At 35.2% G+C, this 27,588-nt stretch overlaps 3 long non-coding RNA genes and 1 pseudogene across 3 annotated transcripts; 1 reads left to right on the top strand and 3 right to left on the bottom strand.

The window, feature by feature from the left end:
* The first annotated feature begins 680 nt into the window (after nucleotides 1-680).
* LOC146935067 (putative inactive shikimate kinase like 2, chloroplastic) lies at nucleotides 681-27,588 on the top strand (annotated as a pseudogene).
* On the bottom strand, nucleotides 8,896-11,280 carry LOC146935070 (uncharacterized). Its single transcript, XR_015033064.1, has 2 exons — nucleotides 10,789-11,280; nucleotides 8,896-9,113 (listed from the first exon to the last, which is right to left on the bottom strand). It is a non-coding gene; the product is annotated as an uncharacterized LOC146935070 (long non-coding RNA).
* Nucleotides 15,044-17,428, bottom strand: LOC146935069 (uncharacterized). The gene is made up of 2 exons (XR_015033063.1): nucleotides 16,937-17,428; nucleotides 15,044-15,261 (listed from the first exon to the last, which is right to left on the bottom strand). It is a non-coding gene; the product is annotated as an uncharacterized LOC146935069 (long non-coding RNA).
* Nucleotides 21,184-23,541, bottom strand: LOC146935068 (uncharacterized). Its single transcript, XR_015033062.1, has 2 exons — nucleotides 23,077-23,541; nucleotides 21,184-21,401 (listed from the first exon to the last, which is right to left on the bottom strand). It is a non-coding gene; the product is annotated as an uncharacterized LOC146935068 (long non-coding RNA).

Below are 27,588 nucleotides of genomic sequence, written 5' to 3'. Positions count from 1 at the left end.
GTATAGCTGAAACTGTGAATTTTTGTTGAAATGGACTGATTATAACATCTGTACAAACCTGGAGGATATAAGCTACTTGGTTGGATATGGACCAAAATCTATTAACTTTGTTATGCAGAGTGGTGTATTCATCAATTTAAATATATTTTTCACGCATCTAGATTAATCGCATTTTGATTAGATATCTGAAACTTTTATTGTTAAAATCAACATTGCTAGGAAATTACTACGAAATTGCTTGGAACTTGAGGCTAGTGATTTACTTCAAAATTATTATGGCTAAATCCTAACTAGATAGCTAGGAAATAAAAAAAATTGTGCATTATATTGCTACGTACGTATTAGTTTGAAAGTAGCTAGGATTTTTTAAATATTAGTTTCCAATTAGCTAGGAAATATTTTAATAGATAATTTGCAGCCCAATCCATGCTATAGACAATATGACAGCTAATTCCCAACTAGGTAGTAGCTAAATGTGTTTGCTATGGGTTAGCTGCGAATTCAATACCATTATTTTCGTAGCAAATCACTGATTTTCTTGTTGTGATCTAAACCTGGAACCGAACTGTCTTCTTGTGACACAGACAATTTTATTTTGCTTTTTGTAATTTGTTGTCCGTCTCTTTTTGCATTTGAGTTTGATTTATAACTGATGGTAACTAACCAGTATAACAAAAGACATGGATATAAGAGGCACAAAAGACATGATAATTGATGCAAACAATACATCTTTAACTATCAGAGTATTGCGGTTAGGACCTCCCATTACATTGTTAGACACTAATCCTCTTTTTGATAGGATTAAACCCTCGGAAACAATATGGTTTGTGCTATTTTGAACTACGTTAAAAATGGAATTTTGAACTGTATTTTGGGCTTTTCGCCTTTGTGGTTGAATGGTTCTGATTTGGGCAGGTGTATGGACGACAATCAATTTGTGGTGAATTTCAAGAACAATGCTCCTGAGTTGAAATGGCCAGATCATCACATATTTTGAAAGGAACATCAATCTATCTTGATGGTGATTCCACTGAAATCAACCAGAAATTGGTTGAACAGCTTGCTACTGGTCTGGGGTACGTTTTGTAACTACTAGAAATTATTTGTGAAGTGGTTCATTTTTGTGATAGATGTCTATGATTGATGTGCAACTTTGATCAATGGCTTAAATTAACATTCTAGTGTTTAATGTTCTTATCTTCTCAGGTACACACCATTAGGTACAAAAGAGTTACTCGAAACTTAGTCCAACCAAACCGTGAATTCATGTAAGTGTCATTGCTATACCTTGTTTTTGTTGGAGTAAGCCCTAATATCCAATCAATATTGATTGGGTTTGGCTTTGTATCATGATATTGATATAAATATATATTGTGAATATATATAATAATAAGGCATTTCTTTATTGATTTTGTTATGTTTCAAAATAATAAAGTCCCTAGAATAGATAGTTCATGTAATGGAATATTAAGTGTGACTTAATCATGAGATTACATTACGTAAAGAACGCTATTCTTAAACATATCCATAGTCAAGTTTTAATATGAATTGGGATAATAATAAAGCATAAAGACTATTATGTATGTAGACTGATGACCGCATCTCATGGGTCATTGATATTGAGATATTAAGTCTATACATAGGTATAAATATTAGGGGTAATATTTATACTGGATTGACCCACCGTGAGAATACTACATAGTATGTTATGAAAATGTCATAAGATATTCTCACAATGATAATAATGTATATCGCTCTTAGACCTGAAACCACTATGATCCCTAGATGTGGACTCAAGTGCTTTGTTGCCATTCTAACGTTGTCTGTAAAAGGATAACCATAACGTTGGTTGATGGGTACTTGATGAATCATGCTGAGGGACATGAGTGTCCTAGATGGGATTTGTCCCTCCTCATAAACAGGAGATATATCTTTAGGCCTCTTGATGAAATATGACTGTAAAATTGCATGGCCATGCCGAACTAAGTCAATATAAGATATTGGACTTATTCGTTATTCAGTATATTTTGGAATCAAGAAATATAAATATTGATCTATACAAGGGTGACAATAACTATGCCTTGGGATCAATGAAGATATCGAGACAAAGGAGTAAATATACACATGAGTGTTATCATGGAAAGGTTTCGTCAGATCACTTGACATTCTTGTCACTTGGGTAGCAATGATGTGTTGCTAGATACCGCTCATTGTTTATAATATTAAATATTAGATTTAATATTATTGCCAACGTGACTAGAACCTATTGGGTCACACACAAAGAACAGTCAAAAGAGAAATATATAAGTATGACTTATATAAGGGGTGCGTTTAGTAAATAACGCTAATTAGTTAGCAAAATAACTAAACTCGTTGTTGGGCTTACTGAAGCCCAATAGTGACTTATGACTTGCAGAGCACACTAGAAGTTCTATAAATAGAACTCTGGTGCTGAAGTTTTAGGTTACACGTTTTGAAGCAACCCCTTTCTTCTCTGCACTTCCAATTCATTGGCTAGCACCAATTTTTGGAGGAGCACTGTTCGTGTGGACTTACTAGAGGCTTTGCTGCTTTGCTTAGCTGTGATCGTGATTCAGAACAGAAACTATCGAGGTAACAATCGTATCACTGATTCATGTCAAATTCGTAATGATCCAAGGAAAGAAAATCGAAATTCTTCTTCTTCTTCTTCTTCTTCCGCTGTGTATGATATCTTTCGATTTTCCTTCAGTGGTATCAGAGCCAATTACGAAACCATGAATCGGATTGCTTTGTTACTGCTTTATGTTTTAATATGATTAAACATTTTGAATCGGAATTAAATAATAAAGAGAATTAAAATTGGCATCGTATCATGTTTTCTGTGCATGGCTTTTCGATTTGTTTGATGTTTCAGAAACCGTTTCTGGTGAAGTATTGACATATCGATTATACATATCGATGGGAACATGATTGGAAACAAATCAAATTAGATTATCTTTTAAAATTGTTTTAAGAGATAATAATATTTTCGCAAATATTTGATTTGCTAATATTTTGATATTCTATAAGGAATTAATTTGGAATGTAAATCCATTAATAAAATAGAATATTAAGTGTTAATATTTTATTATTTAAATTTAAATATTAATTAAAATTGATTGATCAATATCATATATGTGATATATGATTTTAATACAACATCATTATATGTGATATATTGATGATATCATTCGTTCAATAGGTTTTATATAATTGATTGTGAATTTGTAGTCAACTCGTGAGATTGAGCTTCGAATACCGATTCTGGTGAAGCATCAAAGATCCGGTTGTCCATACTGAACAAACAATTGTTAAAACTATTGATGTTTGATTGTTGTATTAGGATACCTAACTATACAAGCGTTGTATTATTATGGTTGTATCATTCGATCAATTGTTTTCAAAGAGATTGTTGTGAATTTGAACAATTCGTGAGAGTGAGCTTCAATATCCGAATCTGGTGAAGCATCATAGATCCGGTTGTTCATGCTAAACAAACAATCCTTGAAAATATTTATGTTTAATTAATTTATTTATTTATTTGGAGAAAGGTAGTAAATTTAAAAGATCATGATTTTGAAAGAGTTTCAATATCAGATATGATTTGATTTTTGAATTTGGTAATAAAATATTTGCTTAATTTTAGCCCAGTATTTTGTTTTGGAAACAAATTGATTGCCTAAATAAAGCAGATTTAATTATAATAATTATTGAGTGTCAATATTACTATAATTAAGTAAATAAAAATTCTACCTTTTGGATTGTTTTTCAAAAGTTGTTTGAAAGGTAATAAACGATCCTAAATTGATAGTTAATTTAAAAGATCATGATTTGAAATAGATTCAATGTCATATATGATCTTTTGAAATTATTTAATCGATTTGCATGACTTTAACTTGATTTGTTTATAATTTAAAAGAATCATGATTTGAAAGAGTTTCAATATCATATATGATCTTTTGGATTTGATCATAATATTTGCCGAAACGATTTGGGTGTTCATAAACGTGTCAAGTGTTGATGCGAAATACGCAATCTAGAATATTTTGGAACACAATCTGAGATATTTTGGTATGCAATCTAATATATTTTAGTACTTGATCTGAAATATATTTTGGTACATAATATAATATATTTTGGTACTCAATAAAATATATTTTGGTACATAATATGAGATATTTTTGTACTTAATATAATATATTTTTGTACTCAATATAATATATTTTGGTACTCAATTAAACCCCCAGCTAATCTGCGTAGTGTGATCATATGTCAAATTTTAATTTAATTTATTTAATTATAAGGTATAATTAATAATAATAAAAGTGTGTTTGTTATTATTATCATGTGAATGATTATGGCCTTAGTCCTTTTATTTTATTTCTTTTGGATTTTGAAATACGTCCTGCGTGTCGTGCCTCTCTTTTATATCTCTATTGTACATTCTCTTCTCATCCACTCCCTCGTATGTAAAACGAGTTTTCTTTCATATGTAATGTAAATAGAATACAAAGAAGTAATAGGGCTCATGACGTTAGGATAGTCCTGGAGGTCAAGCTTGGAGAAGCAAGGTCGTTTCTAGGATTAGTTTAGATTCTCTCATTGGCTTGAGAGAGTCATAGCGTTAGGATGGCCATAATCATGTCACTTTTATTATTGTATAATCGTTATGCATGTTATGATTGGAGTGCGAATATATATGATATATAAGCCGTGGTGAGGTGAGATCAAACTTAATAAAAATCCTTCAATTCAAAATATTAAGTTTAATGCTTTCCAAAAGTTTAACACCCTTCAAGACTAATATCGAAATGTGTAGGTTTCGCCTCCGCGAGGTGCACTTTCTATACTAGTAAGTTGCGGTGCGGTAATCCAATTTACCCAAGTGTTATTCTTTTGGGTTTAACTTAACTAAATTAATTTTAATAAGATTAAAATAAATTTAGAAGCAATGTTTGGGAACATCTATATGATAGATTAGAGTAAGGAGTTATTCACTCAAATGATTTGAAAGTTGTATGAGATACAATTGGAAGGAGTTCCTACCTAAATAACTGAGTTTTGAGTACAGCCCCCGTTGACTTAAAGCAAGGTGAAATATGGATTTCAACCCACTAGAAAATCTTCCAACGGGATTTTCCGAATCAAGTGTTTTGAAGGTCATTTGATTTGAGTAAAATAGTGGGAGCGTATTTAATTAAAGACCTATTTAAATATGTTTTAAATCATGATACATTTATTTATTTTCTGTATTTAGAATTTCTTTAGCATATAAATTTTATTATACTGTTAAAAGTTCTTATGAAGAACAAAATTTTCAGAAAAGAGTTTCTGAATTGGTACAAAATTTAAGAATTGTTCTTAAGAATGAGAAAAACTGTATATTCTCGAGCAGTTATTTCCTAGCAACTTTCTATGTCTATATTTGAAAAACAACGCTTATCAGAAGCATTGGGTCAAATGAGTAGATATAGGATATCTCATAGTGGTAACGACGATGGAGAATGATATGATCATTCAACCTCAATGTTATAAGATGAATAGTTTAAGCCTATCAAGTAGATGTACATGGATAAGAATAAAATTCAAATTCTGTTTTTCTACCTTTGAAAGGTTAAACACGGTTGCAAAAAGGGGAAGCAATTATTTTAAAAGTTGAAAAACAAAAATTGCTCGTAGTTTTGAAAGGGTCAAAATATAAGATAGAAGTAAGACTTCTTATCTACCCATATAGTTATAGAAAGTTAAATTTCTACTTCTGCATCATAAGTATATGATATTTGATGATTAATCTCATATTTGTTGAAATATAGAAAGTTTTAAAGAAGCAGAACATTAACTATAAGTGAAGTTCACCTACGTCTGGAATGGAACAAATTGTTTCATTGACTATAAGAGCTTATGCTTGGACTTAAACTTAACTTGATATGGAACCAAATAATTGTTATTAAATTCCATATAAAATAGAAACATTAAATCATAAATCTTGTATTGACAAGAGAAGGATTATGTAGTTGAATGATAGACAAATATTGTCCTATTGTCCTAATAATGTTTTCTATACAATGTGCTAATCAAGTAATGGATTTGAGTTCCATGATCTTGATAAGCTAGTCTATAACATATGAGAAAAGGATCAAATGAGATTTGAACCTTTTGTATATCATTGGCATCACTGTTTAGTACAAACAAGTGTGATTCACATTTCCAAAATCCATGGATATGGACTATTGGACTCATTTGATTTTATATCATTTGAAGGACGTGAGCCCCACTTTTCAAAATAGATTAATGCACCGGTCACCAACAAAGGTGAAAGGACACATAATTAATTTGAATTGATATACATATGAGATGTATATGGAGAACTAAACATATTTGCTAGATATTGTTTCTATACTTCATCTAACATTACTAAATCATTTAGTAGATAAGCAAAGTGTATTTGACACGATTCAAGAAAACTTTGAAATTGTTCAAAGATTTTAACAATGAAGTAAAAGGAATAAGTTTGAAAAGTATAAAGACTATACGAGTAAGTCGTGATGGTAAATGCTTGATTAATGAGTATAATGATTATTTATATCGCTTCATGTTTGACATGACTCGATCTAAAATAGTTTGATTATAACTCAATGACTCTTGAAATTAATTAAATTACAGTTATTCTTCACCCACAACAAAGTTCCAATTAAGTAATCATAAAGACACCATATTAGATATGGAGGTAAGAGTACCTAGTTTTGACTTTATGATAATTTCAGGTTATATGGTTTATTAGATAAACTAAACTTCGAATTTAATGAATGTATAATTGTGTAACTATCCTTAGGAAACTAAAGGATATTATTTTTTACATCTTCTTCTTTGACAAAATTTGTTTGTCGCTAGAACTGGAGTATTCCTTTTCAAGGAGTATGTCTCTACAGGAGCCAGTGGGAGTGATGTAGAACTTGAATTAAGTCAAGTAACACAAAATACACATCTCTCTAAGAATGGAACACGAGTTGATTCAACAAACGGTTGTTGTTAAATCATCAGTTTGAGTAGCACAAGATCTAAATGGCTTGAACTTTGAGAAGTGACTATATGCCATGGGATCTTATAAAGAATCTATGTACACAAACCATATATGGATATTGGAATGTGATTTTTCTTTTAGAAAACTGACATGGATGGTATTATGAATACCTTTAAGATGTGATTGATTGTAGAAGGTTTCATGCAACTCGTGATGCAAATCATGACGAAACTATTACATCATCATAATGCTTAAATCTAACGATCCCACTTGTCATTATTGTATAATGCAAATTCTAGGAGATGGACAACGATGTTGCATTCTTTAATTAGAATGACCTTGTATATGTATTTGACATATATGTAGGGTTTCGTTAATCCAAAGGATGCTAGAAAGGTATATATATTACAAAATTCATGTATGAATTAGAGCAAGCTTCTTGAAGTTGAATTATTTGTTTTATTAGTGAAGTTTTATGAAAAACTTTGATTAATAAAAATCTATAAAAATCTTGTGCACACAAGGAGAATAGTGGGAGCATTGATATTAGTTTGGTGGAGTATGTGGATGACATACTAGTCACCAAAACAATTTATCTACACATGTGAGACATGGTTAGAAAATTATTTTCAATATGTACCAAAATTGATTGTAGTTCGACACTAGAATACTTTCAAGAATATCCATGGATGTCTTAAAGGACTAAGGATTGTTTCTTGAACACGGATTAAAGGAACATTGTAAAGAAGTTACAATGATGCTGACTTTAATATCGGTGTACAGTATATCCAAATCGCAATTTGGAATAAATGCTATGCTTGGATATCAACTATGAAATTTGTAAAAGTACAAGCTTTAAATAGTTGTTGTTTCTATTACAGATGTCAAATATATATGATTTGGATTGTTTAGCTCATAACTGAGCGAAACCATGTGTCTCTTGCGTTGCGGATTCCATTGATCCCGTCTGAGGTGAAATTGGTTTAATCTTGCGAGCAATGAATACTTGATCTCACCAATAATCCAAATGTATACTTTGACACTTCAATTTCTTTTCGATGGAAGATCGAAAGTGGAAATTGAAAGAAGTGTAACCTACCAACATAGGAAAGAGTTCCTTATCTACTAGAATAGTATCATGCCCAGGGTGTGCTTGATGCTAACACTTGATCAATATATATTGAGTTAATATTTGATTGGCTTTTAGTGCTAGTGGGAGATTGTTGGAGTAAGCCCTAATATCCAATCAATATTGATTGGGTTTGGCTTTGTATCATGATATTGATATAAATATATATTGTGAATATATATAATAATAAGGCATTTCTTTATTGATTTTGTTATGTTTCAAAATAATAAAGTCCCTAGAATAGATAGTTCATGTAATGGAATATTAAGTGTGACTTAATCATGAGATTACATTACGTAAAGAACGCTATTCTTAAACATATCCATAGTCAAGTTTTAATATGAATTGGGATAATAATAAAGCATAAAGACTATTATGTATGTAGACTGATGACCGCATCTCATGGGTCATTGATATTGAGATATTAAGTCTATACATAGGTATAAATATTAGGGGTAATATTTATACTGCAATGACCCACCGTGAGAATACTACATAGTATGTTATGAAAATGTCATAAGATATTCTCACAATGATAATAATGTATATCGCTCTTAGACCTGAAACCACTATGATCCCTAGATGTGGACTCAAGTGCTTTGTTGCCATTCTAACGTTGTCTGTAAAAGGATAACCATAACGTTGGTTGATGGGTACTTGATGAATCATGCTGAGGGACATGAGTGTAACACCCATACCAGACGTATCTAGAAAGTCTGGCACGTGCGTTATTATTAGTACTGGATACATTAAAATATACAACAATTAAAAACTTCGAATGAATAATATTTACATCAAGTTACGTTCATATAAATAATAATACAACACCACTCATCCATACATAATAATACATCCTAGATGTCCACCTCGTCCTGCAGCTTTACGAACGAACCCTTGAAGTAATATCCATCCGGCTACGAACATGCATAACATCCTGCTTATCTGAAACAAATAAGGATTGGGATGAGACATAATGTCTCAGTGAGTTCCCCTAAATCCTAGGCTATAGGCAACCTCAAGGGGAAACCTAAGGTCACCACGTGTCTACATTACAACCTGACGGTTGATTGTACGTGTGTGGGGACTTGCATACTTAGACGGTAGTGCATACTAGAGCCGTCATAATCATATCTTACTTGTTATAGGCTTCACTTCCTATACGTGTCATGGCGGTCAGAAGGGAACCTAGAACCGCATTGCCAAGAATACGATCTACGTATCAAGGCCTAACATAACATAATCATGGCACGATTCTAAACCGGACGATTAGGGGAAACCTAAGATCGTCATCGGCATCATGTTCATAACTTGCTCTATACATAACTTGTACTATTTCATATCTTGCTCTTGCTCTTAACTTAATCATGAGCATAAACATAAACATAACACAATCATATCGTGCATAAACGTATCTAAGTTCATTCATTAGGTTAGCGTTGAACAAACAGTTATTATCTTGATTCATTTTACGGATAGCCCCGGGTGGAGTAACCCCGAAATCAATCCCATACATGACCGATGTACGTACATCGGACTCCCTCGGTGTCGTGCGGGTCCCTTGCGGCTTGAACCGTTCCCCTTAGGTCGAGAACCTCCCGTATCCCCCTGGCGTGGATAACAAGAGACACGAGCACCTACGTCTTGTTAATTTCGGTGACATGCGGGTCCCTTACGGCTTGAATCGTTCCCCTTAGATCGAGAACCTCCTGTATCCCCCTGATGTGGATAACAAGAGACATGCCACCTACTTATACTTGTCATGGTCTTGTCATTCATATAAAATAAACCTATACATACATGCTTGCTTATTACCTCGGACCCTTGAGTCGATCCGATTAGCGGTAACTTGTACTTGTTCATAAACATACTTATCGTGGCGGAGAGATTATCTAGTCAATCCACGGCTTACATATTTGCTAAGTCATACTTGATCATAGGCGAAGAACATACACTTCGCATCTTATCTTTCTAGGAATTCATCCTATACTAGCCATACTTATTGTTCATTCTATCTTGCTAGTTCTCAACACTATGTTGAGGCTCTACATTCATGCCCATTCTTATTTCATAGCTACCCGAGTAATATCGGCTTAATCTCCCTTGATTCACTCTTGTCATTCTTATTAGGTTTGCCATGATTTTCTTTTCAAGAATCGTTTGATGTTATGTGCATTGCCTAGATGTTGTTTTAGGGTTATGAAGTTGTAAAACGTTGAAAGAAATGCTTCGGAACGCACTACCGACCCGAGGGAGGCCCAACAGGCCAAAATTAAGTTGGCCATTCCAGAGGGCTGCGCTAATAGCGCCCCTGGAGCGTGGCTTTTCTGGGGAGCTACGCTATTAGCGTAGAATTTCGCTAATAGCGTAGTTCTTCGGGTCTGTGGTACCAAATTTCCAATTTTGACCCAAAACTTGTCCAGTTCGATCCTGCAATGCACCATAATCATCCAGCAACATATATATACATTTATAAACTTATTTCATGGCAAACTAACAAGTAATCAACAAGAATTTATCAAAAGTACATTTAGGTTCAAAACCTCTCTTAAACATAATTCTATGCTTTAAACATGGAATTTACACAACCCAAGGAAGGTAAACTATCTATGGAACTCACCCTATCATGTTTGCTTGCTTTCCTTCAAGTCCAAGCTCAAACCCTAGCTTTTGCTTCAATCTTGATCTTTAGCTTTTCCCACCAAACCAAGCTTTAATCCAAGTTTTCTCTTGTTTCTTGCTTACCAAGCCACCATATGCATGATTTTGGAAGACTTTGATGCCTTAGAGAGGAAAGATTGGGGGCGGTTCATAGAGAGAAGGAGGAGAGAATTTTCTTCCCAAAACCTAGAGAGAGAAAGTGGAGTGGGAAATGAGTAATTTGTGCCCCAAACATACTTATATACTCCCTTATGCGAGATTACTTAAATACCCTTCGTCTCAGTCGTGTTTACCTGCCACTGATACATAACTCATGCTTAACTGATATTACTTATAAATATCTTTCGTCGTACTTAACTTTCTTCATCATAACCACTTTCCATAAACCTGAGCCCTCTGCTACATTTAACAGATGAAATTTCCATTAGCTGACGAGCGGGATGTTACACTCTACCCCCCTTAAAAAAAATTTCGTCCTCGAAATTTAGAGATCAATTACCAATCCTCGTGACATACGTTTACCATCTATGGTCTGAGCCATACATATTCTATACATACTTATTCATACAGTTCGTCGCATAAATTTCTCATCTTGTTTCTTAACCCGCAAGTAACTGAACATAACCTTCTTGATCTTAATATCACTCAACTTAGAGTCTTCTTAGCATATCATGATTCAGAACTTACCTTGCCACACATGAACTTATTGTCTCAAATCCATATTACATCCGCCTAATGTAAATCATCCATGTAAGTAACTTATCATAACTAGAACACTCAGGATTTGCCTTTTTAACTGGATCCTCATGGAAATCCAGGTTTGCCCTGCAGTGCTCGATTGCATTTTAAACATCTTATCATACATACACATGGTTAAAACATGACTTTCCTTGTTATACCTTGAGACATGTGCCTCGTTCTTATATTACTTATCTTGACGATTCTACGAATCCCTTATCTCTTTTCAGAGTCTTAAGAAAACTTTCGATTTCATTACCATTGTTATTGCACCCAAATTCATGGATGACTCATATAACTTATCGTAGAGAGGTGAAATTAATTACACCTATACATATAACATTCATCAACTCACCTTGTGAATTACATGCTTTGAAAACTTCCGACTTAAACCTCTTGCATTTGGAGTATTCTTAACATATACTTGTGCGTCTCATAAGACTTTTCGAAAAACTATTGTTTACTTCATCAAATCTTACCTTACATGGTGTTCTACATACTCTCAAGTGTCGCATCTTGTTAGATAATAACGATACTTGTTCTAACGTCTTGACTAAGGAAATTTTCTAAACCTTGGGTATCTGGGTCCTTGGAATGAATAATTGTATAACTCTAAAGAAAACATTATGAAATCATGTTTTTAAAATAATCACCGCTCCAAAGTCCCTTACTACCCGTTTTAACTTTAAAAGTTATAAATCATAGTTCAAAATCTTCATAGCAAGTATCGTGATCTTTTAACAAGTTTAACATAGGAGAGTATGCACTTCCTCGTGCATAACTTATCATTTATAACTCCTTTCATAATAAAATTCTTGAACTTTAAAAGTATCTTCTTTCTTATTCTTTCTTGAATTACATACATATCTTGAAGACACACAATTGCATAACATAATTCATATAGGATTCTTGACTCTCATAACATTATCTCATTTTCTCGTTCTAAGAACAATGAACTTGAATCTTCAAAACATCATATCCGGTTACGATCACATATTGTTACCTTATCCTGCATCCCACTTCTTCTTTTAATACCGGCTTCACACTTGATAACCCAATTATTACTCTGAGTCACAAAAAGGAACCTCTCGACTCTTACATGTATTTCTCTTGTCATAACACATACCCTTACATGCATCTTCCTTTTCATAGTACATATTCTTCATTTGTTGCTTCTCTAGCCCTTCTTATCATACTTAGATAAAATCATATCCACTATACCTTTGTCATATAGTTCACCGACCTTATCAGTCTCATTACTTATTCGATATTTCGAGAACTCCTCGCTTGTTCCATAATGCTTCTTAAGAAGACTCTTACTATCACATTCCATGTTCCATGATTACTGTTATCAACTAAGCCAATTAACTTTCGTTGCGCCACTCTGATTCCCACCAGTTGGCCTTAACCAATACTATAATCCATTGAGACGACTGAAACTTCACATTCTTTTTCCCATATGAGCCTCTCTTCTTGAGCCTTTCTCAAAACCTTTCATGTGGCAACCATTGCCATAAACATGCACCTCACAATACCTTGCAAGATTGTATCTCACGGTAGACATGTCGCATTACCATATTTTATCACTGGTTGAGTTCATATCATGACATACACTTATCTTACATAAACTTGTTTCTGAGAAATCTTGAATCCCCATAGTAGACTCATCATAAATTCATACATACTTTTCCTGATCATACTTCATTGTATTCTCGCGTACTATGTTTTGCATAATCAATCTACTGCTTGCTCGTCAATTTCTTTCTTTAAGAAAACATCATAATTTAACACACGGGTCATTGGCGTTGACGATTCCTCTTATATACAAACGTAATAAGTTTGGCCCCAGTCGTTGTTCTAACATCACGGAATAAGTTGACAACACAACTGTGTCATCCAACTTTAGTTCCGGTGAGTTTAGCCCATTCTACGTGAGTCGTAACAACCGGTACCTGAAAAAATTTATTTTTAAATCCAAAAACGTCATCTCCAATCACCCATATGCATGTATTTTTTTTTTCTAAAATCTTGTAACTTATAATTCATCATCATAACGAGCTTTAGCCATTCAATTAAGCAAAACATAGGTCCGGGGGAATACTCATAACTTCATTGAATCTGAAAATTTGTGACTTTGCATAATTCTTTACCACTTTACTTTCCATCTCCTGCCTTTGCATCCACTTAATCCGTTCCATAAGTCGAAACCTTAAAACTTCTGACCCAAGCTCTTTGTCAGCTCTTGTTACGTTAACTTCTAATGTTACCTTGAACCGGATTGATTCCGTTAATAGTTGTCCATGCATTTTCTTCCTTAGAATTCATAGGGTGTAATATGCATTTGATACTTGATGTTATAGAGAGTTTTTGTTGCATAAAAGATTGTTAAAACAACCTCCAATAGCTACTATTAACCCTAGAGACGAAATGACAGTTTTCGGGAAAACCAAAATTTCGCTCCAGGTTCGCTATTAGCGAAATCCTCTGGAGTAATTTCGCTATTAGCGAAATTTTCGCTATTGGCGTGCTTTCTTTAACATAGTTTTCCAAAAATCATATTTTTCATAAAATCTTATTTCCTCAAGTATCCCCATGCATATCATTCCTTTCGATTGTCTAAAAAAATAATTCTATAACCTTTGCATGACAAGCATTAACATCATTCGATTCAATTCACGGCAGATTAGAAACTGATATCTTGTCATCCTAGCACTTAACATAAACTTCCACATAAAACTTCAACTTCGTCCGCTAAGAACGACTTAACTTATTTCTCTGCCAACTTATTCATTGTTAGAACCTTATTCTTACTGAACATATAAATCTTTATCTTCCGTTCTCATATCTCAATCCCTGAGAGCTTACTAATTCCATCAACACATATCGTCTTATCCTTAACTTATAATCTTGTACTTACGTTCCAGAATATATTTTCCTTTGCGTACAATAAGCCCGTTCCAACAACAACTCTTACCGAAGCTTCCGGTCACGCTTAGATATATATATATATATATATATATATATATATATATATCCAACTTCTTCACTTACGGATACATGAAGTATCACTAACATCATACTTCGAATTTGTCGGAACGTTCTTTCCTAACATGCCTTACATTCCCGGAGGATTCACACTTGTGCTTGATTAGTTCATCGGCCACCTTTTTGGCACGGTCAAACTCTTACTAATACTTATCCGAGTTCTTACTTATGAGTTCACACTTTCCAGTGCATCTCCATCACATACTTCGTTCCTCCTGGGTCCTATTCAGCTCTCAGGCATCCATTCCAATTGTCGAATGCTAAATTGAGTTGATCAGGCTCAACTAACAACAACAATTAGAACTTTTACCCTGAACCCAATGGTCCCACTACCTTAGTTGTAATTTAATGACCCAAGGCACGGTCTGAATCGACCTGCTCTGATACCAATTGTAACACCCATACCAGACGTATCTAGAAAGTCTGGCACGTGCGTTATTATTAGTACTGGATACATTAAAATATACAACAATTAAAAACTTCGAATGAATAATATTTACATCAAGTTACGTTCGTATAAATAATAATACAACACCACTCATCCATACATAATAATACATCCTAGATGTCCACCTCGTCCTGCAGCTTTACGAACGAACCCTTGAAGTAATATCCATCCGGCTACGAACATGCATAACATCCTGCTTATCTGAAACAAATAAGGATTGGGATGAGACATAATGTCTCAGTGAGTTCCCCTAAATCCTAGGCTATAGGCAACCTCAAGGGGAAACCTAAGGTCACCACGTGTCTACATTACAACCTGACGGTTGATTGTACGTGTGTGGGGACTTGCATACTTAGACGGTAGTGCATACTAGAGCCGTCATAATCATATCTTACTTGTTATAGGCTTCACTTCCTATACGTGTCATGGCGGTCAGAAGGGAACCTAGAACCGCATTGCCAAGAATACGATCTACGTATCAAGGCCTAACATAACATAATCATGGCACGATTCTAAACCGGACGATTAGGGGAAACCTAAGATCGTCATCGGCATCATGTTCATAACTTGCTCTATACATAACTTGTACTATTTCATATCTTGCTCTTGCTCTTAACTTAATCATGAGCATAAACATAAACATAACACAATCATATCGTGCATAAACGTATCTAAGTTCATTCATTAGGTTAGCGTTGAACAAACAGTTATTATCTTGATTCATTTTACGGATAGCCCCGGGTGGAGTAACCCCGAAATCAATCCCATACATGACCGATGTACGTACATCGGACTCCCTCGGTGTCGTGCGGGTCCCTTGCGGCTTGAACCGTTCCCCTTAGGTCGAGAACCTCCCGTATCCCCCTGGCGTGGATAACAAGAGACACGAGCACCTACGTCTTGTTAATTTCGGTGACATGCGGGTCCCTTACGGCTTGAATCGTTCCCCTTAGATCGAGAACCTCCTGTATCCCCCTGATGTGGATAACAAGAGACATGCCACCTACTTATACTTGTCATGGTCTTGTCATTCATATAAAATAAACCTATACATACATGCTTGCTTATTACCTCGGACCCTTGAGTCGATCCGATTAGCGGTAACTTGTACTTGTTCATAAACATACTTATCGTGGCGGAGAGATTATCTAGTCAATCCACGGCTTACATATTTGCTAAGTCATACTTGATCATAGGCGAAGAACATACACTTCGCATCTTATCTTTCTAGGAATTCATCCTATACTAGCCATACTTATTGTTCATGCTATCTTGCTAGTTCTCAACACTATGTTGAGGCTCTACATTCATGCCCATTCTTATTTCATAGCTACCCGAGTAATATCGGCTTAATCTCCCTTGATTCACTCTTGTCATTCTTATTAGGTTTGCCATGATTTTCTTTTCAAGAATCGTTTGATGTTATGTGCATTGCCTAGATGTTGTTTTAGGGTTATGAAGTTGTAAAACGTTGAAAGAAATGCTTCGGAACGCACTACCGACCCGAGGGAGGCCCAACAGGCCAAAATTAAGTTGGCCATTCCAGAGGGCTGCGCTAATAGCGCCCCTGGAGCGTGGCTTTTCTGGGGAGCTACGCTATTAGCGTAGAATTTCGCTAATAGCGTAGTTCTTCGGGTCTGTGGTACCAAATTTCCAATTTTGACCCAAAACTTGTCCAGTTCGATCCTGCAATGCACCATAATCATCCAGCAACATATATATACATTTATAAACTTATTTCATGGCAAACTAACAAGTAATCAACAAGAATTTATCAAAAGTACATTTAGGTTCAAAACCTCTCTTAAACATAATTCTATGCTTTAAACATGGAATTTACACAACCCAAGGAAGGTAAACTATCTATGGAACTCACCCTATCATGTTTGCTTGCTTTCCTTCAAGTCCAAGCTCAAACCCTAGCTTTTGCTTCAATCTTGATCTTTAGCTTTTCCCACCAAACCAAGCTTTAATCCAAGTTTTCTCTTGTTTCTTGCTTACCAAGCCACCATATGCATGATTTTGGAAGACTTTGATGCCTTAGAGAGGAAAGATTGGGGGCGGTTCATAGAGAGAAGGAGGAGAGAATTTTCTTCCCAAAACCTAGAGAGAGAAAGTGGAGTGGGAAATGAGTAATTTGTGCCCCAAACATACTTATATACTCCCTTATGCGAGATTACTTAAATACCCTTCGTCTCAGTCGTGTTTACCTGCCACTGATACATAACTCATGCTTAACTGATATTACTTATAAATATCTTTCGTCGTACTTAACTTTCTTCATCATAACCACTTTCCATAAACCTGAGCCCTCTGCTACATTTAACAGATGAAATTTCCATTAGCTGACGAGCGGGATGTTACACTCTACCCCCCTTAAAAAAAATTTCGTCCTCGAAATTTAGAGATCAATTACCAATCCTCGTGACATACGTTTACCATCTATGGTCTGAGCCATACATATTCTATACATACTTATTCATACAGTTCGTCGCATAAATTTCTCATCTTGTTTCTTAACCCGCAAGTAACTGAACATAACCTTCTTGATCTTAATATCACTCAACTTAGAGTCTTCTTAGCATATCATGATTCAGAACTTACCTTGCCACACATGAACTTATTGTCTCAAATCCATATTACATCCGCCTAATGTAAATCATCCATGTAAGTAACTTATCATAACTAGAACACTCAGGATTTGCCTTTTTAACTGGATCCTCATGGAAATCCAGGTTTGCCCTGCAGTGCTCGATTGCATTTTAAACATCTTATCATACATACACATGGTTAAAACATGACTTTCCTTGTTATACCTTGAGACATGTGCCTCGTTCTTATATTACTTATCTTGACGATTCTACGAATCCCTTATCTCTTTTCAGAGTCTTAAGAAAACTTTCGATTTCATTACCATTGTTATTGCACCCAAATTCATGGATGACTCATATAACTTATCGTAGAGAGGTGAAATTAATTACACCTATACATATAACATTCATCAACTCACCTTGTGAATTACATGCTTTGAAAACTTCCGACTTAAACCTCTTGCATTTGGAGTATTCTTAACATATACTTGTGCGTCTCATAAGACTTTTCGAAAAACTATTGTTTACTTCATCAAATCTTACCTTACATGGTGTTCTACATACTCTCAAGTGTCGCATCTTGTTAGATAATAACGATACTTGTTCTAACGTCTTGACTAAGGAAATTTTCTAAACCTTGGGTATCTGGGTCCTTGGAATGAATAATTGTATAACTCTAAAGAAAACATTATGAAATCATGTTTTTAAAATAATCACCGCTCCAAAGTCCCTTACTACCCGTTTTAACTTTAAAAGTTATAAATCATAGTTCAAAATCTTCATAGCAAGTATCGTGATCTTTTAACAAGTTTAACATAGGAGAGTATGCACTTCCTCGTGCATAACTTATCATTTATAACTCCTTTCATAATAAAATTCTTGAACTTTAAAAGTATCTTCTTTCTTATTCTTTCTTGAATTACATACATATCTTGAAGACACACAATTGCATAACATAATTCATATAGGATTCTTGACTCTCATAACATTATCTCATTTTCTCGTTCTAAGAACAATGAACTTGAATCTTCAAAACATCATATCCGGTTACGATCACATATTGTTACCTTATCCTGCATCCCACTTCTTCTTTTAATACCGGCTTCACACTTGATAACCCAATTATTACTCTGAGTCACAAAAAGGAACCTCTCGACTCTTACATGTATTTCTCTTGTCATAACACATACCCTTACATGCATCTTCCTTTTCATAGTACATATTCTTCATTTGTTGCTTCTCTAGCCCTTCTTATCATACTTAGATAAAATCATATCCACTATACCTTTGTCATATAGTTCACCGACCTTATCAGTCTCATTACTTATTCGATATTTCGAGAACTCCTCGCTTGTTCCATAATGCTTCTTAAGAAGACTCTTACTATCACATTCCATGTTCCATGATTACTGTTATCAACTAAGCCAATTAACTTTCGTTGCGCCACTCTGATTCCCACCAGTTGGCCTTAACCAATACTATAATCCATTGAGACGACTGAAACTTCACATTCTTTTTCCCATATGAGCCTCTCTTCTTGAGCCTTTCTCAAAACCTTTCATGTGGCAACCATTGCCATAAACATGCACCTCACAATACCTTGCAAGATTGTATCTCACGGTAGACATGTCGCATTACCATATTTTATCACTGGTTGAGTTCATATCATGACATACACTTATCTTACATAAACTTGTTTCTGAGAAATCTTGAATCCCCATAGTAGACTCATCATAAATTCATACATACTTTTCCTGATCATACTTCATTGTATTCTCGCGTACTATGTTTTGCATAATCAATCTACTGCTTGCTCGTCAATTTCTTTCTTTAAGAAAACATCATAATTTAACACACGGGTCATTGGCGTTGACGATTCCTCTTATATACAAACGTAATAAGTTTGGCCCCAGTCGTTGTTCTAACATCACGGAATAAGTTGACAACACAACTGTGTCATCCAACTTTAGTTCCGGTGAGTTTAGCCCATTCTACGTGAGTCGTAACAACCGGTACCTGAAAAAATTTATTTTTAAATCCAAAAACGTCATCTCCAATCACCCATATGCATGTATTTTTTTTTTCTAAAATCTTGTAACTTATAATTCATCATCATAACGAGCTTTAGCCATTCAATTAAGCAAAACATAGGTCCGGGGGAATACTCATAACTTCATTGAATCTGAAAATTTGTGACTTTGCATAATTCTTTACCACTTTACTTTCCATCTCCTGCCTTTGCATCCACTTAATCCGTTCCATAAGTCGAAACCTTAAAACTTCTGACCCAAGCTCTTTGTCAGCTCTTGTTACGTTAACTTCTAATGTTACCTTGAACCGGATTGATTCCGTTAATAGTTGTCCATGCATTTTCTTCCTTAGAATTCATAGGGTGTAATATGCATTTGATACTTGATGTTATAGAGAGTTTTTGTTGCATAAAAGATTGTTAAAACAACCTCCAATAGCTACTATTAACCCTAGAGACGAAATGACAGTTTTCGGGAAAACCAAAATTTCGCTCCAGGTTCGCTATTAGCGAAATCCTCTGGAGTAATTTCGCTATTAGCGAAATTTTCGCTATTGGCGTGCTTTCTTTAACATAGTTTTCCAAAAATCATATTTTTCATAAAATCTTATTTCCTCAAGTATCCCCATGCATATCATTCCTTTCGATTGTCTAAAAAAATAATTCTATAACCTTTGCATGACAAGCATTAACATCATTCGATTCAATTCACGGCAGATTAGAAACTGATATCTTGTCATCCTAGCACTTAACATAAACTTCCACATAAAACTTCAACTTCGTCCGCTAAGAACGACTTAACTTATTTCTCTGCCAACTTATTCATTGTTAGAACCTTATTCTTACTGAACATATAAATCTTTATCTTCCGTTCTCATATCTCAATCCCTGAGAGCTTACTAATTCCATCAACACATATCGTCTTATCCTTAACTTATAATCTTGTACTTACGTTCCAGAATATATTTTCCTTTGCGTACAATAAGCCCGTTCCAACAACAACTCTTACCGAAGCTTCCGGTCACGCTTAGATATATATATATATATATATATATATATATCCAACTTCTTCACTTACGGATACATGAAGTATCACTAACATCATACTTCGAATTTGTCGGAACGTTCTTTCCTAACATGCCTTACATTCCCGGAGGATTCACACTTGTGCTTGATTAGTTCATCGGCCACCTTTTTGGCACGGTCAAACTCTTACTAATACTTATCCGAGTTCTTACTTATGAGTTCACACTTTCCAGTGCATCTCCATCACATACTTCGTTCCTCCTGGGTCCTATTCAGCTCTCAGGCATCCATTCCAATTGTCGAATGCTAAATTGAGTTGATCAGGCTCAACTAACAACAACAATTAGAACTTTTACCCTGAACCCAATGGTCCCACTACCTTAGTTGTAATTTAATGACCCAAGGCACGGTCTGAATCGACCTGCTCTGATACCAATTGTAACACCCATACCAGACGTATCTAGAAAGTCTGGCACGTGCGTTATTATTAGTACTGGATACATTAAAATATACAACAATTAAAAACTTCGAATGAATAATATTTACATCAAGTTACGTTCGTATAAATAATAATACAACACCACTCATCCATACATAATAATACATCCTAGATGTCCACCTCGTCCTGCAGCTTTACGAACGAACCCTTGAAGTAATATCCATCCGGCTACGAACATGCATAACATCCTGCTTATCTGAAACAAATAAGGATTGGGATGAGACATAATGTCTCAGTGAGTTCCCCTAAATCCTAGGCTATAGGCAACCTCAAGGGGAAACCTAAGGTCACCACGTGTCTACATTACAACCTGACGGTTGATTGTACGTGTGTGGGGACTTGCATACTTAGACGGTAGTGCATACTAGAGCCGTCATAATCATATCTTACTTGTTATAGGCTTCACTTCCTATACGTGTCATGGCGGTCAGAAGGGAACCTAGAACCGTATTGCCAAGAATACGATCTACGTATCAAGGCCTAACATAACATAATCATGGCACGATTCTAAACCGGACGATTAGGGGAAACCTAAGATCGTCATCGGCATCATGTTCATAACTTGCTCTATACATAACTTGTACTATTTCATATCTTGCTCTTGCTCTTAACTTAATCATGAGCATAAACATAAACATAACACAATCATATCGTGCATAAACGTATCTAAGTTCATTCATTAGGTTAGCGTTGAACAAACAGTTATTATCTTGATTCATTTTACGGATAGCCCCGGGTGGAGTAACCCCGAAATCAATCCCATACATGACCGATGTACGTACATCGGACTCCCTCGGTGTCGTGCGGGTCCCTTGCGGCTTGAACCGTTCCCCTTAGGTCGAGAACCTCCCGTATCCCCCTGGCGTGGATAACAAGAGACACGAGCACCTACGTCTTGTTAATTTCGGTGACATGCGGGTCCCTTACGGCTTGAATCGTTCCCCTTAGATCGAGAACCTCCTGTATCCCCCTGATGTGGATAACAAGAGACATGCCACCTACTTATACTTGTCATGGTCTTGTCATTCATATAAAATAAACCTATACATACATGCTTGCTTATTACCTCGGACCCTTGAGTCGATCCGATTAGCGGTAACTTGTACTTGTTCATAAACATACTTATCGTGGCGGAGAGATTATCTAGTCAATCCACAGCTTACATATTTGCTAAGTCATACTTGATCATAGGCGAAGAACATACACTTCGCATCTTATCTTTCTAGGAATTCATCCTATACTAGCCATACTTATTGTTCATGCTATCTTGCTAGTTCTCAACACTATGTTGAGGCTCTACATTCATGCCCATTCTTATTTCATAGCTACCCGAGTAATATCGGCTTAATCTCCCTTGATTCACTCTTGTCATTCTTATTAGGTTTGCCATGATTTTCTTTTCAAGAATCGTTTGATGTTATGTGCATTGCCTAGATGTTGTTTTAGGGTTATGAAGTTGTAAAACGTTGAAAGAAATGCTTCGGAACGCACTACCGACCCGAGGGAGGCCCAACAGGCCAAAATTAAGTTGGCCATTCCAGAGGGCTGCGCTAATAGCGCCCCTGGAGCGTGGCTTTTCTGGGGAGCTACGCTATTAGCGTAGAATTTCGCTAATAGCGTAGTTCTTCGGGTCTGTGGTACCAAATTTCCAATTTTGACCCAAAACTTGTCCAGTTCGATCCTGCAATGCACCATAATCATCCAGCAACATATATATACATTTATAAACTTATTTCATGGCAAACTAACAAGTAATCAACAAGAATTTATCAAAAGTACATTTAGGTTCAAAACCTCTCTTAAACATAATTCTATGCTTTAAACATGGAATTTACACAACCCAAGGAAGGTAAACTATCTATGGAACTCACCCTATCATGTTTGCTTGCTTTCCTTCAAGTCCAAGCTCAAACCCTAGCTTTTGCTTCAATCTTGATCTTTAGCTTTTCCCACCAAACCAAGCTTTAATCCAAGTTTTCTCTTGTTTCTTGCTTACCAAGCCACCATATGCATGATTTTGGAAGACTTTGATGCCTTAGAGAGGAAAGATTGGGGGCGGTTCATAGAGAGAAGGAGGAGAGAATTTTCTTCCCAAAACCTAGAGAGAGAAAGTGGAGTGGGAAATGAGTAATTTGTGCCCCAAACATACTTATATACTCCCTTATGCGAGATTACTTAAATACCCTTCGTCTCAGTCGTGTTTACCTGCCACTGATACATAACTCATGCTTAACTGATATTACTTATAAATATCTTTCGTCGTACTTAACTTTCTTCATCATAACCACTTTCCATAAACCTGAGCCCTCTGCTACATTTAACAGATGAAATTTCCATTAGCTGACGAGCGGGATGTTACAATGAGTGTCCTAGATGGGATTTGTCCCTCCTCATAAACAGGAGATATATCTTTAGGCCTCTTGATGAAATATGACTGTAAAATTGCATGGCCATGCCGAACTAAGTCAATATAAGATATTGGACTTATTCGTTATTCAGTATATTTTGGAATCAAGAAATATAAATATTGATCTATACAAGGGTGACAATAACTATGCCTTGGGATCAATGAAGATATCGAGACAAAGGAGTAAATATACACATGAGTGTTATCATGGAAAGGTTTCGTCAGATCACTTGACATTCTTGTCACTTGGGTAGCAATGATGTGTTTCTAGATACCGCTCATTGTTTATAATATTAAATATTAGATTTAATATTATTGCCAACGTGACTAGAACCTATTGGGTCACACACAAAGAACAGTCAAAAGAGAAATATATAAGTATGACTTATATAAGGGGTGCGTTTAGTAAATAACGCTAATTAGTTAGCAAAATTACTAAACTCGTTGTTGGGCTTACTGAAGCCCAATAGTGACTTATGACTTGCAGAGCACACTAGAAGTTCTATAAATAGAACTCTGGTGCTGAAGTTTTAGGTTACACGTTTTGAAGCAACCCCTTTCTTCTCTGCACTTCCAATTCATTGGCTAGCACCAATTTTTGGAGGAGCACTGTTCGTGTGGACTTACTAGAGGCTTTGCTGCTTTGCTTAGCTGTGATCGTGATTCAGAACAGAAACTATCGAGGTAACAATCGTATCACTGATTCATGTCAAATTCGTAATGATCCAAGGAAAGAAAATCGAAATTCTTCTTCTTCTTCTTCTTCTTCTTCTTCCGCTGTGTATGATATCTTTCGATTTTCCTTCAGTTTTTTCTTCCAGATGTCTTGGGCTATTCCTTCCACCTTAGGGCAGAAAGGTTAAGAAAAGACATGATAGAAACATCGAATTTATGTATACTATGTATTGTCATCAACATTAGCATATTTATTAGTACAATAGAAATCTGGGATGAATCGGGTGAGTGCCTCTAGTAATGTCTCTAATTTTAGGTTCTACCTTAAAGGCTTTAACTCTAGACACAATTAAAGCAATGTGCCAATTCTGCCTATTTTAGCATATGGATAATTAGTCTTACATAGAAACTACTGAGTTTTGATACAACCTTTCTGTAGCAATTATGTGTGTTACTTCTTCTAACAAAGATATGTTACAAATTGAGGAACCAGTATGGTTTTCTCCTCCTCTGTCCTTGGTTCAATTCATGTCTTTTTAACCATCATTTTTCTAGATTCATTTTAAACCCCTTCTCGTAAACCCAAAATTGGTTGCTCATGGTAAAAGTGGGTTGTGACCTTACGGGCCTGTATGCGAGTTAGTTTTTGGAGGGTTTTGGAGGGCTATGCCAATATTTTGATACATATTTGCGAGTTGGACCTTAAGTGAACTTTGCCAAAAATGTCAGGGATATTAATCCTAGATTTGGAAACCTGAGAACGTTGGTCGTGAGGCTTATCTTAGAGCTAAATGAGTTGATTCATGAATATAAGAATAAAAAAAATTAAAGAAAAAACCCTACATGAAAGATATTTGATGCAGAACAGAAGCAAGGATTAACAAGCGCTAAACCTAAAAGATAAACAGACATGATGTAAGCGACAAACCTATCAAATAAGGGTTTCTGAAAGGCTTAAATAGGTCTTTCGTCCCTGCAAATATAGGTCATTTGAATTTTCGTCCCTGAAGTTACTAATCCTTCCAATCTGCCACAGCAAAATTTAATCGTTTCACTTTTGGTCCTAATTAGGTTTTTTTGCTGAGGTTGGCAGTCATTAGCGACGTGGTGCCCTTGTGGCAAGTAATGATTGGGCGAGGTGGTTGGCTTAAATAGGTCTTTTGTGCCTGCAAATATAGGCCATTTGAATTTTCATCCCTAAAGTTACTTATCAGATGTAATTAGGACCATTTTTGAAATGATTAATATTTGCAATGGCAAAATGGAATGATTAGTAACTTCTGGGACGAAAAATCAAATGGCCTATATTTGCAGGGACGAAATACCTATTTAAACCTTTCTGGAATCCACTAGAAATTGAGAAAACTCTCGATAGTTTTATTGTATAAAAAAAAGTGCCTTTTAGGCTGCATAAGTTTGTTTAAATACTAGAGGAAATAACAAACTCGTATGGGCCGAGAAATAACAAAGTGAAATAAAACAGAAAATAGTAAATATGTTGAAATATTAAAATACAATTTTGGGACTTAAGACGACCTTGACGACCTTGATGACTAAATTCGTGAGGTCCGGGGTTTTCCGAAAAGGTATAATTTATTCATTCCGACACCGGATGTCAAATCTGCACCATTCCGAGTGAACCTTTTTTGTGCGCCACTTCATCTTCGATACGCGCCGCCAGTTTGCCTACATCAATATTAGTATTATAATGCATCTTGTTTTAGTAGAAGAGGACATGGCTGCGACAATTGCACAAATTTCAATACCTAAGTCACTTAAATCCTTTATATTGTAGTGCATTAACAAATGTAATTAAATTATATGGCTGCTTGTTGAAGGTTCTGACTCAGTAGCGGAAGGCGAAGGTACTATACTTGAAAGCATACGTAGGTAAGTCAATTTCTTAATTTCATTTTATTGATGCTTTCGTTGCTAGGTTCTAACAAAAATTTCTATTTTTGACTTTTGAGCGCTCTACAAGTCATGTAAGGGTCGTGGTTGCAACCTTAGGACGTAAACATGGTTCTTCTGGAAGATCTGATAAATGGCAACATATTTATGCAGGATTTACAGTATGGTTGTCACAGGCTGAAACCTCAAGTGATTTTAGTTGATATGTTATTTGGTTGTTTTTACAAGATATGTCATCAGTTTCAGTCCAATACTCCAACCTTGTTTTGAACCTTCAAAATAAGAGATGAATCACTTGACTTAAGTCTCAAAGAAACTTTTACCATTACAAAGATTGTGTGTTGGATGAGGGATTCAGGAGGCGAAGTGTGTGTGTGGGGGTTCTTACATGTATCTACCAATAACCTAACCTTATCAACTTTTATAAACATCTTGTACACAATTTGGTGGATCCATAAAAGGGGAGGAAACCTTATTTGGATTGACTTGTTTGAGCTCATCTATTGACATAAACACTTGTGAGACTGTTTGAGAGAGCTTATGAAAAAGACTTACATGAAAGCAAGTTGACTTTATTTTATCTTTTGTTATAGAAATAGCTTATACATAAACACTTGTATCATAAGTGCTTAGTTATGTTAGTTATGATTGCTTCAGTCATTGGTTTCCAGTAAAAATTGATTTTGATAGTATGAAATACATATGAAGATTCTGCATCAGACGAAATTGTCAAAGATTGCATAACTGAATCTACAAATGCAGATGTGGTCGTGAAATCACAGGGATGGGATCCTTCTTATGCTAAAAGTGTAGCACAGGGATGTTTGAGTGCCCTAAAATAGTTAATCCTATCAGACAAAAAACTTCTAGGTACTTCTTCTGATTTATTTATAATTAATCCCGTGTTACATCAAACTTCTGGCTTGATAACTTGGGCAGTTGCTTTTCATTTAGTTAAGAGTATGTTTGAATGAACAGTTTAATTATGTGCTAATTGAATAAGTTTTTATGGTATAAGCTCTTATACATAAGTTATTTTTATAATTGAAGAGAATGTAGTTAAATTGTTTTCATATAAGTTGTATAACTTGTTTGTAAGTTATTTTTCTAAACTATCCTAAGAAGCCTAACGAATATGTCATAAACTGAAACTTTCTCAAAAACTTGCTCAAGATTTTATGTCATAAGGTACGTTCAAGTATGCTGTAGATTAAAACGGAGACTGAAATTAATATTTGAAAGTCGATTAGTCATGATTGACTTCATGTCCAACTGTTATGTATATAAAAAGCATATACATAATATTGGGATGTCGTGGTGATTAGCCAAACATCAAACCCCCGGTTGGTATCCATCAAGTGAAGGTTGTGAAACTCATGGCACGCAATAA

Source organism: Medicago sativa, chromosome 3 (assembly GCF_051527215.1).
Source record: "Medicago sativa cultivar Bolivia chromosome 3, Bolivia_mono, whole genome shotgun sequence".
NCBI lineage: Eukaryota > Viridiplantae > Streptophyta > Magnoliopsida > Fabales > Fabaceae > Medicago > Medicago sativa.
The sequence above is the reverse complement of the archived record's forward strand: the minus strand, read 5'-3'. Positions and strand labels throughout refer to the sequence as shown.